The sequence below is a fragment of the Mus caroli genome, chromosome 11 (assembly GCF_900094665.2).
Source record: "Mus caroli chromosome 11, CAROLI_EIJ_v1.1, whole genome shotgun sequence".
Taxonomy (NCBI): Eukaryota; Metazoa; Chordata; class Mammalia; order Rodentia; family Muridae; genus Mus; species Mus caroli.
In genome coordinates this window covers 52436217-52446464 of record NC_034580.1, presented here as the reverse complement: position 1 = coordinate 52446464, position 10248 = coordinate 52436217, and positions in this window count along the sequence as shown.

Genomic DNA, 10248 nt, shown 5'->3' with positions numbered 1-10248 from the left:
AGAGAGAGGGAGAGAGACAGAGAGAGGGAGAGAGACAGAGAGAGGGAGAGAGACAGAGAGGGAGAGAGATAGAGACAGAGGGAGACAGAGAGACAGACAGACAGACAGACAGACAGACAGACAGACAGATAGACAGAGACAGAGAGACAGACTGTGGTGTGTGTAGGTGGGAGACAGAGATGAAGGCTGTGCTGTGCCCCAGGTTCCGACTTTCTGCCTAGAATCTAAGGACATCCCTCTAGCCTTGCCCACTAGAACTTCCAATACACCTTCAACAGGCTCCAAGCAGAACTTCAGCTAATCCCTAAGATCCAGAGATAGGCACTTCATTTGGCCTTCATCAGAGAGCCAGTCCAAAACACTCATAGGAAGCTACCCCAAAGCCTAGCAGAGGCCAGTGAGGTCTTGCCAGGGCTTTAGTTTCAGCCTCCCCCAGCAATTATCTCAGAGCTCCTGGAAAGTCTGATAGCTTCCTAGAGCTGTTCCTGGGCCTTGGAAAGTCTGATAGCTTCCTAGAGCTGTTCCTGGGCCTNTGGAAAGTCTGATAGCTTCCTAGAGCTGTTCCTGGGCCTTGGAAAGTCTGATAGCTTCCTAGAGCTGTTCCTGGGCCTCAGAAAGTCTGATAGCTTCCTAGAGCTGTTCCTGGGCCTTGGAAAGTCTAATAGCTTCCTAGAGCTGTTCCTGGGCCTCCGGAGTCCTGGTCTGGTGGAAGCCCATGGAGACTGACCACAGCAGCCTTTGCATGAACATCGAGCAGAGCTGTACCTCTTTGCTGTCGGCTCTGAGTAACTGACTTGAGCAGACCTGAGAGTCAGTCTGTGTGGAAGAGTCCTCATGCAGGCTGTAACCAAGGGCCAGTGTCACTTAAAGGACACCCCAGCCATCTCTGCATCTCTACAGTGATCACTGATGTGAGCTGGGGTTGCTTGCTCTGCCTGGAGTGCTTGCTGACAGCACTCATCAGGTGAAGGGAATGGCTGATCGATAGCAGTAACAATTTACAACCAGTGACCTGCTATTTAACCACAGAGTTCATTAGAGCAGTACCACAGCCATCATCATAACAGAAAGCATCCCTCGTGGCCTCCAGAGAGCAGAGGGCTGTGGTGCCAGGGCCGTCAGCCTGTGACTGGGAGAAAGAAAAGGAAAGAGGATCAAAATGTCTGAGTCAAAAGATTTGATGCCATTACTGTGCTGCGTTAATTAACTTGACAAATATCTTTGAGTGCCTGTGTGTATCATGGTCTGTTTTAGATGTCAAGGGCTTAGGAGTTTGACAAGGCATTCATCAATGTGTTTCCTTTCTATTGCTGTGTGTGGTGTGTATGGTGTGTGTGTGTCTATGTGTCTATGCATATGTGTGTGCTATGTATATGTGTGCAATATTTATGTGTGTGTGGTATGTATGTTGAAAACTAGAGTCTTGTACAAGCTACACATGCAGTCTACCACAGAGCCACATTGCCAGCCCCACTTTTTAAAAATCACCCTTTAATAAGTCCATCATGAACTTAGTAGCTTAATATAACACACATTTCTGATATCAGGGGTCTGAGCATTGGTCCTCTCTAAGAGTGTCACTGAGAAAACCACTGGGCTGGGAAATGCTGTGTAAACATCAGGAACAAAATTCATATAATAACCCACATCAGTGGTAGCCATCTACCTGACCTACCATTCAAGCTTATGAAGTCGATGATAGAGAATTCCTGCAAGCAAGCTGGCTGGTGGCACTAGCCATGTTAGATAGCTCTGGATTTGATTAAGAGACCTGTCTTGAGTGATGTGGAAGAGTGATGGAGGACGACTCCTGACATCAACCCCAGGCTTCACATATATGTGCATCCACACACATGCAACACATACACATATACATATGCATACATCATACACACACAAAAATGAAAAGAAAAAGACACCAGCCCTGTTTGATGCTTCATCGGAAGTTGAGTCCTGTGACACAGTCCTGTGCTGGGCAAGGATTCTAAGAAACCAATTAGTAGATAATTCATTGTTGTGAGACTACTACAGAATGTACTTGTATAAACCCAGAGTGTAGAGCCTGCTGCACACATTGTCTATGTTTTGAGTGCATGCTTGGGCACCTGTATCTTTTAGCTTATTGCTCCTGGGCTCAAAAAGTAAGAAACAACATTGAGATACAACCGAGCCTAAGAGAGTATGACGCAATCAAGGGCTATTGTGAACAGGAGTTACAGAAGGCTTACTCGAAGCACAAAGTTTTACAGTCAGCTTTCTTCCTTAATAAGTAGGGCTATAGTTCAAGAAAAGCATAGTGCAACAAATAAACAAACCATTAATGTATTTAGACTACTTCGTGTTGCCATGACAAAATGCCGGAGTCTGGATAGCCTATACAGTTAACAATACACCCCTGGTGCACACAAACAAATGAATGAATAAAAGAATGGGAAAAAAGAATAAACGGTGATGGCTGTGTCACCACTAGGTTCCAGCTCTGTCATAACCTCCCAAGAGCATTGTCTTATATGCTAGCTCATTGTTGGGCATACGCCACTACGTGGTGTGTGACTTCACTTCCAAATCTGTGTAGTTGCGAGGGTTCAGGTCCTTACAGACTGGGAAACAAAGAACTTCAGATCCCAATTAGTCATTGAAAGTCACCTCTGTTCCCTTCCACGTGGCCATCCTAACGTGGTAACCTGGTTCCTGAGAGTCAGCAAAGGAGGCCACCTAGCAAGATAGCAAGACACACCCCCTCCTTGTACAACATCACATCAGCACCAATGTCAGTATGGCACACACTTGGAATCCCACGGTTTAGGAGGCTGAGGTAGAAGGCTTGAGACTTTCAGGCCAGCCTGGCTGCAGAGTGAGATCCTGTCTTAAAAAAAAAAACAGACACTCGGCTGGAGAAGAGGCTCAGTGGTTAAGCACTGACCATGTAAGCATGAAGACCTGAGTTTGGATCTCCAGACCCCCAAAAGGGCTTAATGATATATGCTTGTAATTCTGGCCTCCGAAGGCAAAGACAAGGGGTCCCCAGAGCAAGCCAGCTGGTGAGCTGTATCCGTGAGCTATGGGTTTGACTGATGATCCTGGCCTCATGAATAAGGTAGAAGAAAAATCAAGGATGATTCTGAACATCAGCCCTGATATGTATACACACACACACACACATACACACACACACACANACACACACACACACAGGAAAATGGAGAAACAAAAGCAAAACCAACCAACAGAAAACATTCCACCACTTTATCATATTTACAGAAATTTCAGTTCCTGGACTACAGAAAGTGAGGCTCGTGGGTGGGTGTAAGCACCAGGACTGGGATAATTGGTGTCTGTTTTAGCCTTTCTACTATGTTTGGTCTCATCTCTGCTGTCACTCAGTTTACAGAGACGACAGCCTTAAACTATAATTACTGCAAAGTGTGATTCGTGCTCCGAGAAGGGAAGAGCTCAGGGGGAATGGTTAAGTCATGGCAACTCGAATTCCCTGAAGACCTTTATAAACACTGTGTTCTGGGACCGGAGAGACAGCTCAGCGGTTAGGAGTGCTTGCCACTCTTGTAAGGGACTAGAATCTGGTTCCCAGCACCCACACTAAGTAACTCATTACCCTCTGTAACTTCAGCTTTGAGGAATCAATGTCCTCTTCTAGCCTCTGCAAGCATCTGCCTGTGAGTGCACACGTGTGAGCTCTGGTCTCCACGTGTACACACACACATACATACACATAACATAAGGTAAATCATTAGGGGTTGGTCTGATGCTGCTGTGTATTCCAATGCTAAATACTAGCCTCCAAGATCTGGTTGCCCCCAACAAGTAAATCCTCACGTACATCAAGTGATGCCATGTAAATCTTGCTCCCCAATTTAAAACTATTGGTTAAATAGAAGTGGCTACAGCCCATTCCTGGGAGAATAGAGGCAGACAGGAAGTTTGAGTTACCAGGCTTGGGGGTCTCAGGTAGGGACCATAAAGAGATGGACAAGAGGAGAAAGGAGAGGGGAAGAAGAAGGAGCTTGGAGGAGGAAGAAGAGGGAAGGAACAGGAGATCTCCATTAGACATGATGGACCAGCAGCATGCACCCTAGTGAAATCCCCCTCCCCCCGCCCCCAGGATAGACTGCTCAAGCAGAAATAACCTAGGAAAACTCAAACAGCAAGTATTTGGGGAGCACAGTTGGGGAAGTAGCTAGTCTAGCGTTAGAAAAGTAAACTAGGGGTAGTTTACCTCGTAATTGCACTAGAACTGAGTAAATAAATCCATAGGACTCTGACTCAATTATCGCGGGGGCGGGGCTGGACCGGTTATATTAATAATTAAGAGGGTTTCTTAAAAACAATTTTATGGGCTGGAGAAATGGCTCAGTGGTTAAGAGCACTGACTGCTCTTCTGAAGGTCCTGAGTTCAAATCCCAGCAACCACATGGTGGCTCACAACCATCCGTAATAAGATCTAAACCCCTCTTCTGGTGCATCTGAAGACAGCTACAGTGTACTTACATATAATAATAAATAAATCTTTAAAAAAAAACAAAACAAAAAAACCAAAAAACAATTTTATAATGAATCCTAAAAACAAAACAGAAATCGTTATGTATGAGTCAGGTCTGATGCTCATGTCTGTAATTGTAGCACTCAGGAGGTGAAGGCAGGAGGCTCAGGAGCTCTAGGCCAGATTGTGCTGTGTAATGAGTTGGAGGCCAGGCAAGTTTCCAAGAGACCCCGTCTCTATAAAACAAACAAACAAACCAACAAATACCCCATTATATCCTGGTTCCACACAGAGACACTACTGGACTGGTTGGGCTCAGGTAGGCCCAGTCAATAGGATTTTGACAGTTCCCCATATTATTTTGATACCAGGTGACAGGAAAACTATTGCAACAGAGTAACTCCCCCAGTGTTACAGATGGTGAGTTAGGCACACTGAGCTAAGAAAGGAAACATCTGTCAAAGGTGCTCCTCCTTGGAACTGGAGTGAAGACCTCCAGGCATGAGCTGGGGATGCAGGAGAATTTTCTTACTGCTGTCTTGGTTACTTTTCTTGTTAGTTCGGTTTGGTTGCTGTCATAAAACACTGGCCAAAAGCAGCGTAGGGGAGGAAAGGGTTCACTTAGACTACAGCCTCCAGGTCATACTCCATCATTGATGGGAGTCAGGGCAAGAACTCAGGAAGGACCTTACAGCAGACTGTGGGGGAGGATGCTTGCTGGTTCCTGGGCTCTTGTGCGCTTGCCCACAGAGGAGGATGCCTCTAATGTGCCAGACTTTTCTGCATCCATTGACAACCCCCATGGACAGGGCCACAGGCCAATCTGATCTGGGCAATACCTCAGTGGGGACTCCCTGCCCAGGTGATCCCCTCATGTGTCAAGTTGATAGCTAAAACAATTTAGGACCAGAGGGCAGAGGTGGTAGATCTGTCAGTGGGACTTGGGGTGTCAGCAGACAGGAAAAGGGGGGAAGGGTAAAACCAAGCTTGGGTCTGTAGCTGAATCCCAGTTTAAAGACTCTATCTACAACCTTCAAAATACTGCCACTGGGGAGAGTGTGATGATGGCACAAGCCTTTAATCCCAGCACTCAGGAGGCAGAGGCAGGTGGTCTATTCAAGGCCATCCTGGTTTACAAAGGGAGTCCAGGACAGCCAGGGCTCTTACACAGAGAAACATTGTCTTGAAAAACAAAAACAAAAACAAACAAACAAACAAACAAACAAAAAAGTGTCACTAGCTAGGGAATAAGCCTGTGTCAGCATTTCAGATTCAAACCAAAACAGACTACTTACATCCATCTTAACAAGAAAGGCAGATAATGTCCGAGCCCCATCTATGGCAGATAATCCTCACATCCCATTTGGCTAAAGATTGGCCCCATAGCTTGCACAGTTCCTGCTCTGCAAGGCTCCTGCAGTCTCCATGGGCTGCTCCTCTGAGTGAGGCTGCCTGAAAGACGTTTTCAAACATGCCTTTTGTCAGGACATTGTCTATCGAAGCAGGGAGAAGTTCACTCAGCAGGAACCAGCTCTGGCTGGGTTTAATCTAGGGTGTGCTTATTAGAATTAGGGTTTTAATTAAAATTGACATTTCAAAGACTACCTCTGAGGAAGCCCTGTGTTAGTTGAGAGCACATCACGGTGCCAGAGGTGTCCCGCCCTCATGATAGTTGGTGGCAGCAAAATCATTGCTCTTTCTCTTCCTGGTGTGGGTGGACCTTTTGACATGGCAGTATCGGTGAAGACGGGCACATGGGATGGAGGTGGTTTTGTCATGCCCTCTGGAGTCCAGGACTTCTGGTGGCTTTGTACTTTGTGTTGACTCTTCTGAGACTCAGTTTCCTCACATATGAAATAGACTTCTCACTGTCTACTTGGGGGGGATTTATTTTATTTTTAATTATGTGTATGTCTCTGTGTGTTTCAGAAAGAGACAGTGGGAGAGGGAGAGAGGGAGAGACAGAGAGGGAGGCAGAGAATGGGGGAGATGGAGAAAGAGGCAGAGAGGGAGGGAGAGAGGGAGAGAAGAAGGGAGAAGGAGAGAGAGGGAAAGGAAGGGAGGGAAGGATGGAGAGAGAGAGAGAGAGAGAGAGAGAGAGAGAGAGAGAGAGAGAGAGAGAGAGAGAATACATTCTGATGAGTGCTGAATGTATCCTTCTCCATTCAACCTAGGAACTAACTTTTCTCCCCTGTAGCACCTGTGGCTGCACCTCTCTCAAGGGAAGCTGCTGTCCCCCGTTCGTCAGGAGCAAAAGTGAAGAGTGGCTTATTAAACTGGAGTCTGAAGGCGGAGGGCACCTGGGATTCTCCTCTCCATTCTTTCTTTTGAGATATTTATTCTACTGAGCTTAGTGTCCCTGGTGAGAAACACAAGGGTCATGCAGCCACTACTGCCACCACTGCCACCTTCATGGCACCAGGAGGTGGAAAGAGCCTCCTGCAGAAGCTGCCTGAAGAGGGATGGAGGAAGAGGCAGCTTCATCATGAGGCTGGATGGAAACTCTGGGTACCAGGAGACTTAGCTTGTGAGCAGCCTAGGACAGGACTCATCTGAGACTCATGGTCACCTTGAAAGGAGCTCAGGTCACCCACAGGGTGCTGAGGAGGGACCAAGCCAGCCACCATCCTTCCTGAAGTCACTTAGCTGGAAACCAGGTCAAGAAACTGAGGCCAGAAAGGCCACACAACTGTATAGAGTGTGTGCTCCCTTTGGAACAAGACCTGTAGAAAGCTCTGGAAGCTCCGTTGAACTTCTAGCTAGGAAGGAAGAGAAAGGGCATGGGGCTCTTCAAGAAGTCAAGAGGCAAGTTGGGCAATGGTGGTGCATGCCTTGAATTCTAGCACTCAGGAAACAGAGACAGGTGGATCTCTGTAAGTTCCAGGCCAGCCTGGTCTACATTGTAAATTACATGATAACCAAGGCTACATAGAGAAACCCTGTCTCCAACAAACAAAACAAAGTCAAGAGGCTGGAAGTCCTTCCTCAGGCCTTCTCAGCCCTTCTGGGAATTCAGCAGAGAGTTGTGTTAGGCTGTGGCCTGGAGGGAGTCATGGCTCACAGAGAAGGTATATTCCCACACCTATAATTCACAGGCGACAAGTCAGTCCCAGAACCAAAGTCAAATCCTCCACGCACGCACACACGTACGCAGCTCTCTCTAATGACAACAGGCTGGCTTGGGCCCAGAGGAGGGGTGGACCCTCAGAAACATTATGGAGTGCCTTGGCTAGATGAACAGAAAGTTCCCCCCCCCAATTAACTGGCTAATTAATGAACTCACCAAACATTTAGTATTCATCAGATGCCCTGCCAAGTATTGTTTGTTCTTTTTGAAACACGTGCAGGAAGCAAACAAGGACCTCTCTCCTCCAGCCTAGCCTAACTGCTGGGGAAAGCCACCGTCACATCTTCTCAGTAGAGCTTCTGCTGCGGAAGGCTTAGTCTCAGGACACTTCAGTGACCCTTCAGGGCTCAGTCCAGCTGCCCCTTCTCTAGAAAGCCACCCTGATCCTCCCAGGTGACCACTCTCCTAGCTGCTTCCTAACATCTCTTCTGGGCACTTCAAATGCATGAATGGCTCCGGTGGTCCGCTGCTATATTTGTTTTTCCCACTGGCCTGTGGGCTCCATCCGGGCGAGGGCCACCCTTGAGGTGCTGTTGTATCTTTGGTTCCTAGAGTGCACAGCATGCTCGGTGTGTCTGAAACAGAGCTGCTGTACTGTCATTCAGAAGCTGCTGTAGACCGCCCTGTGGTCCAGCTCCCGCCTGGTTCTTTATCCCAGCTACTGACTGTGATTTCAGATCTGAGCCATATCATTAACTAGCAATAATGAGTCCCTGGGCCAGCCTCGGAGCATTGTAAAGGATACTGTGTTGGGAGGAGGTGGGAGGGGGATTTCAATGAGGCTGGAGTGGCTGTTGAGACAGAGGGTGTTGGTTCAGTCTCCTCAGATGTGGGTGCGTGACAGCTTCAGATGCAATTCTGCAATCTGATATCTAAGTCCCTGTTCTTATTCTAGAGTGATTGGAGAGACTGAGAACTAGGGCTGTAGGTCCAATGTAGTCCCTAAAGGTTATCCTAACCTCTGCAAGCTATGATTGTCACTGTCCACAGCAGAAGGAAGTCAGGATGGAGACTGTATATGCCCAAGTGTGAATCAGTACGGTCCTTATGAGAGGCTGAGGGGGGCTGGCTACAATGAAGCCAGGAAGAGGATGAAGCTGATCATAGAGGAGACCATGAGAAACTGAAAAGAGCTCCTAGAGGCACCGACTTTAGCTTCACAAACCTAATCTCAGATTCTTGTCTCCACAACTCTCTCTGTGTATATGAGTGTAGAGTGTATATGTGCATGTATGTATGTGTGAGTGAGAGAGGAGGGAGGGAGGGAGGGAGGGAGGGAGAGAGAGAGAGAGAGAGAGAGAGAGAGAGAGAGAGAGAATATGTTTGAGACAGTCTCATGTAACCCAGGCTATCTTCAAACTCAGTGCCAGAGGATGACCTTAAACTTCTGATTCTTCTGTCTCTACCTCCCAAGTTTTGGGATTACCTGTATGACACTAGGTTTCTCTTTGGATCTTTAATCTGAAGGCTCTAGAGTTATGGAAGACTTTGATTCAATAAAGTTCTCTGTGTGTGTCTCTGTCTCTGTGTGTGTGTGTCTGTGTGTGTGTATCTGTCTCTCTTTCACCGCCTCACCTCTCTTCTCACTGTGCACCTGACAATCTGGGACCACCCCTTCCCCCCACTACATCAAGCTGTACATACATTCCAGTTCACACTGTGGAGTAAGTCTCCCTTCCCATCTACCTAGTCTTTCTTCTGGGTCAACTCTAGTCTTTCTTCTGGGTCAGCTCCTCCAAAGCCCTGGTTCACAGCAGAAGGAAGCTTTGATAGGTATAACATTTCCATTTGGATAGAGGTACCCTGTAGGACCCATGCCTTCCCCCCCTGAAGCTAGGGACCATGTATGGATATAGTTCTGAGGAGTTTGTCTGATTCCCTGTACTATCTGTCCCCTCCTGGAAGGCTAGGCTCTGAGACTAAGCAGGTGAGATCCCTAGAGATTTGTCACAGACTATGCTGAGGACGCCTGCCCTGAGCAGACTTACTCATCAAAGCTCTGGTTCGAGTTCCTTCTACCCATGTCAGATAGGGATGTGCCAGCTATTGACGTACCTGGGGCTCCTTGTGCTTTGTGCTAATCTCTCCCCTGGGGATGGCTGAACTTGTGACAGGAGAGTTGTGGGGAAGCTTAGCAGTGATGTACTGAGACAGGCTCCCATGTCAGATGGACAGATAGGTCCTGTCTTCCAACACAAGCAGGCAGGAGACATAACGCTGGAACTCAATGTCCTGTGTTCCACTGTAGACTTGACTTATGATGTTAGATCATCATGAAGACAGGTCCCATTATTTGTGTGACCATGGGCTGTGTGCAGGGGAAAACTCTGATGTTGTGTTGGGAAACCTGAGTTTTGATGTTCTCACTGTCCTAAACAGACTGGGCGGCTTTGGGCAGTCCCTCACTTTACCTATGGCACTTCAGGTCTATACTTTCAGAGAGCTGAACAGTGTGGTCTTTAAGTTCCCATGAGAGCCCAGTACTGGGAAGAGAAAGTGGGGCAAGTCGTGGATGGAGTGTAGAGTCTGCTGTGGAGTCTGCTAAGAAAAGGGCAAGGCATCACACCCTCTGCCCCTGAACAAGGTGTGGGACTATGGAGCTGGCCAGATGAAAAAGGGTCTG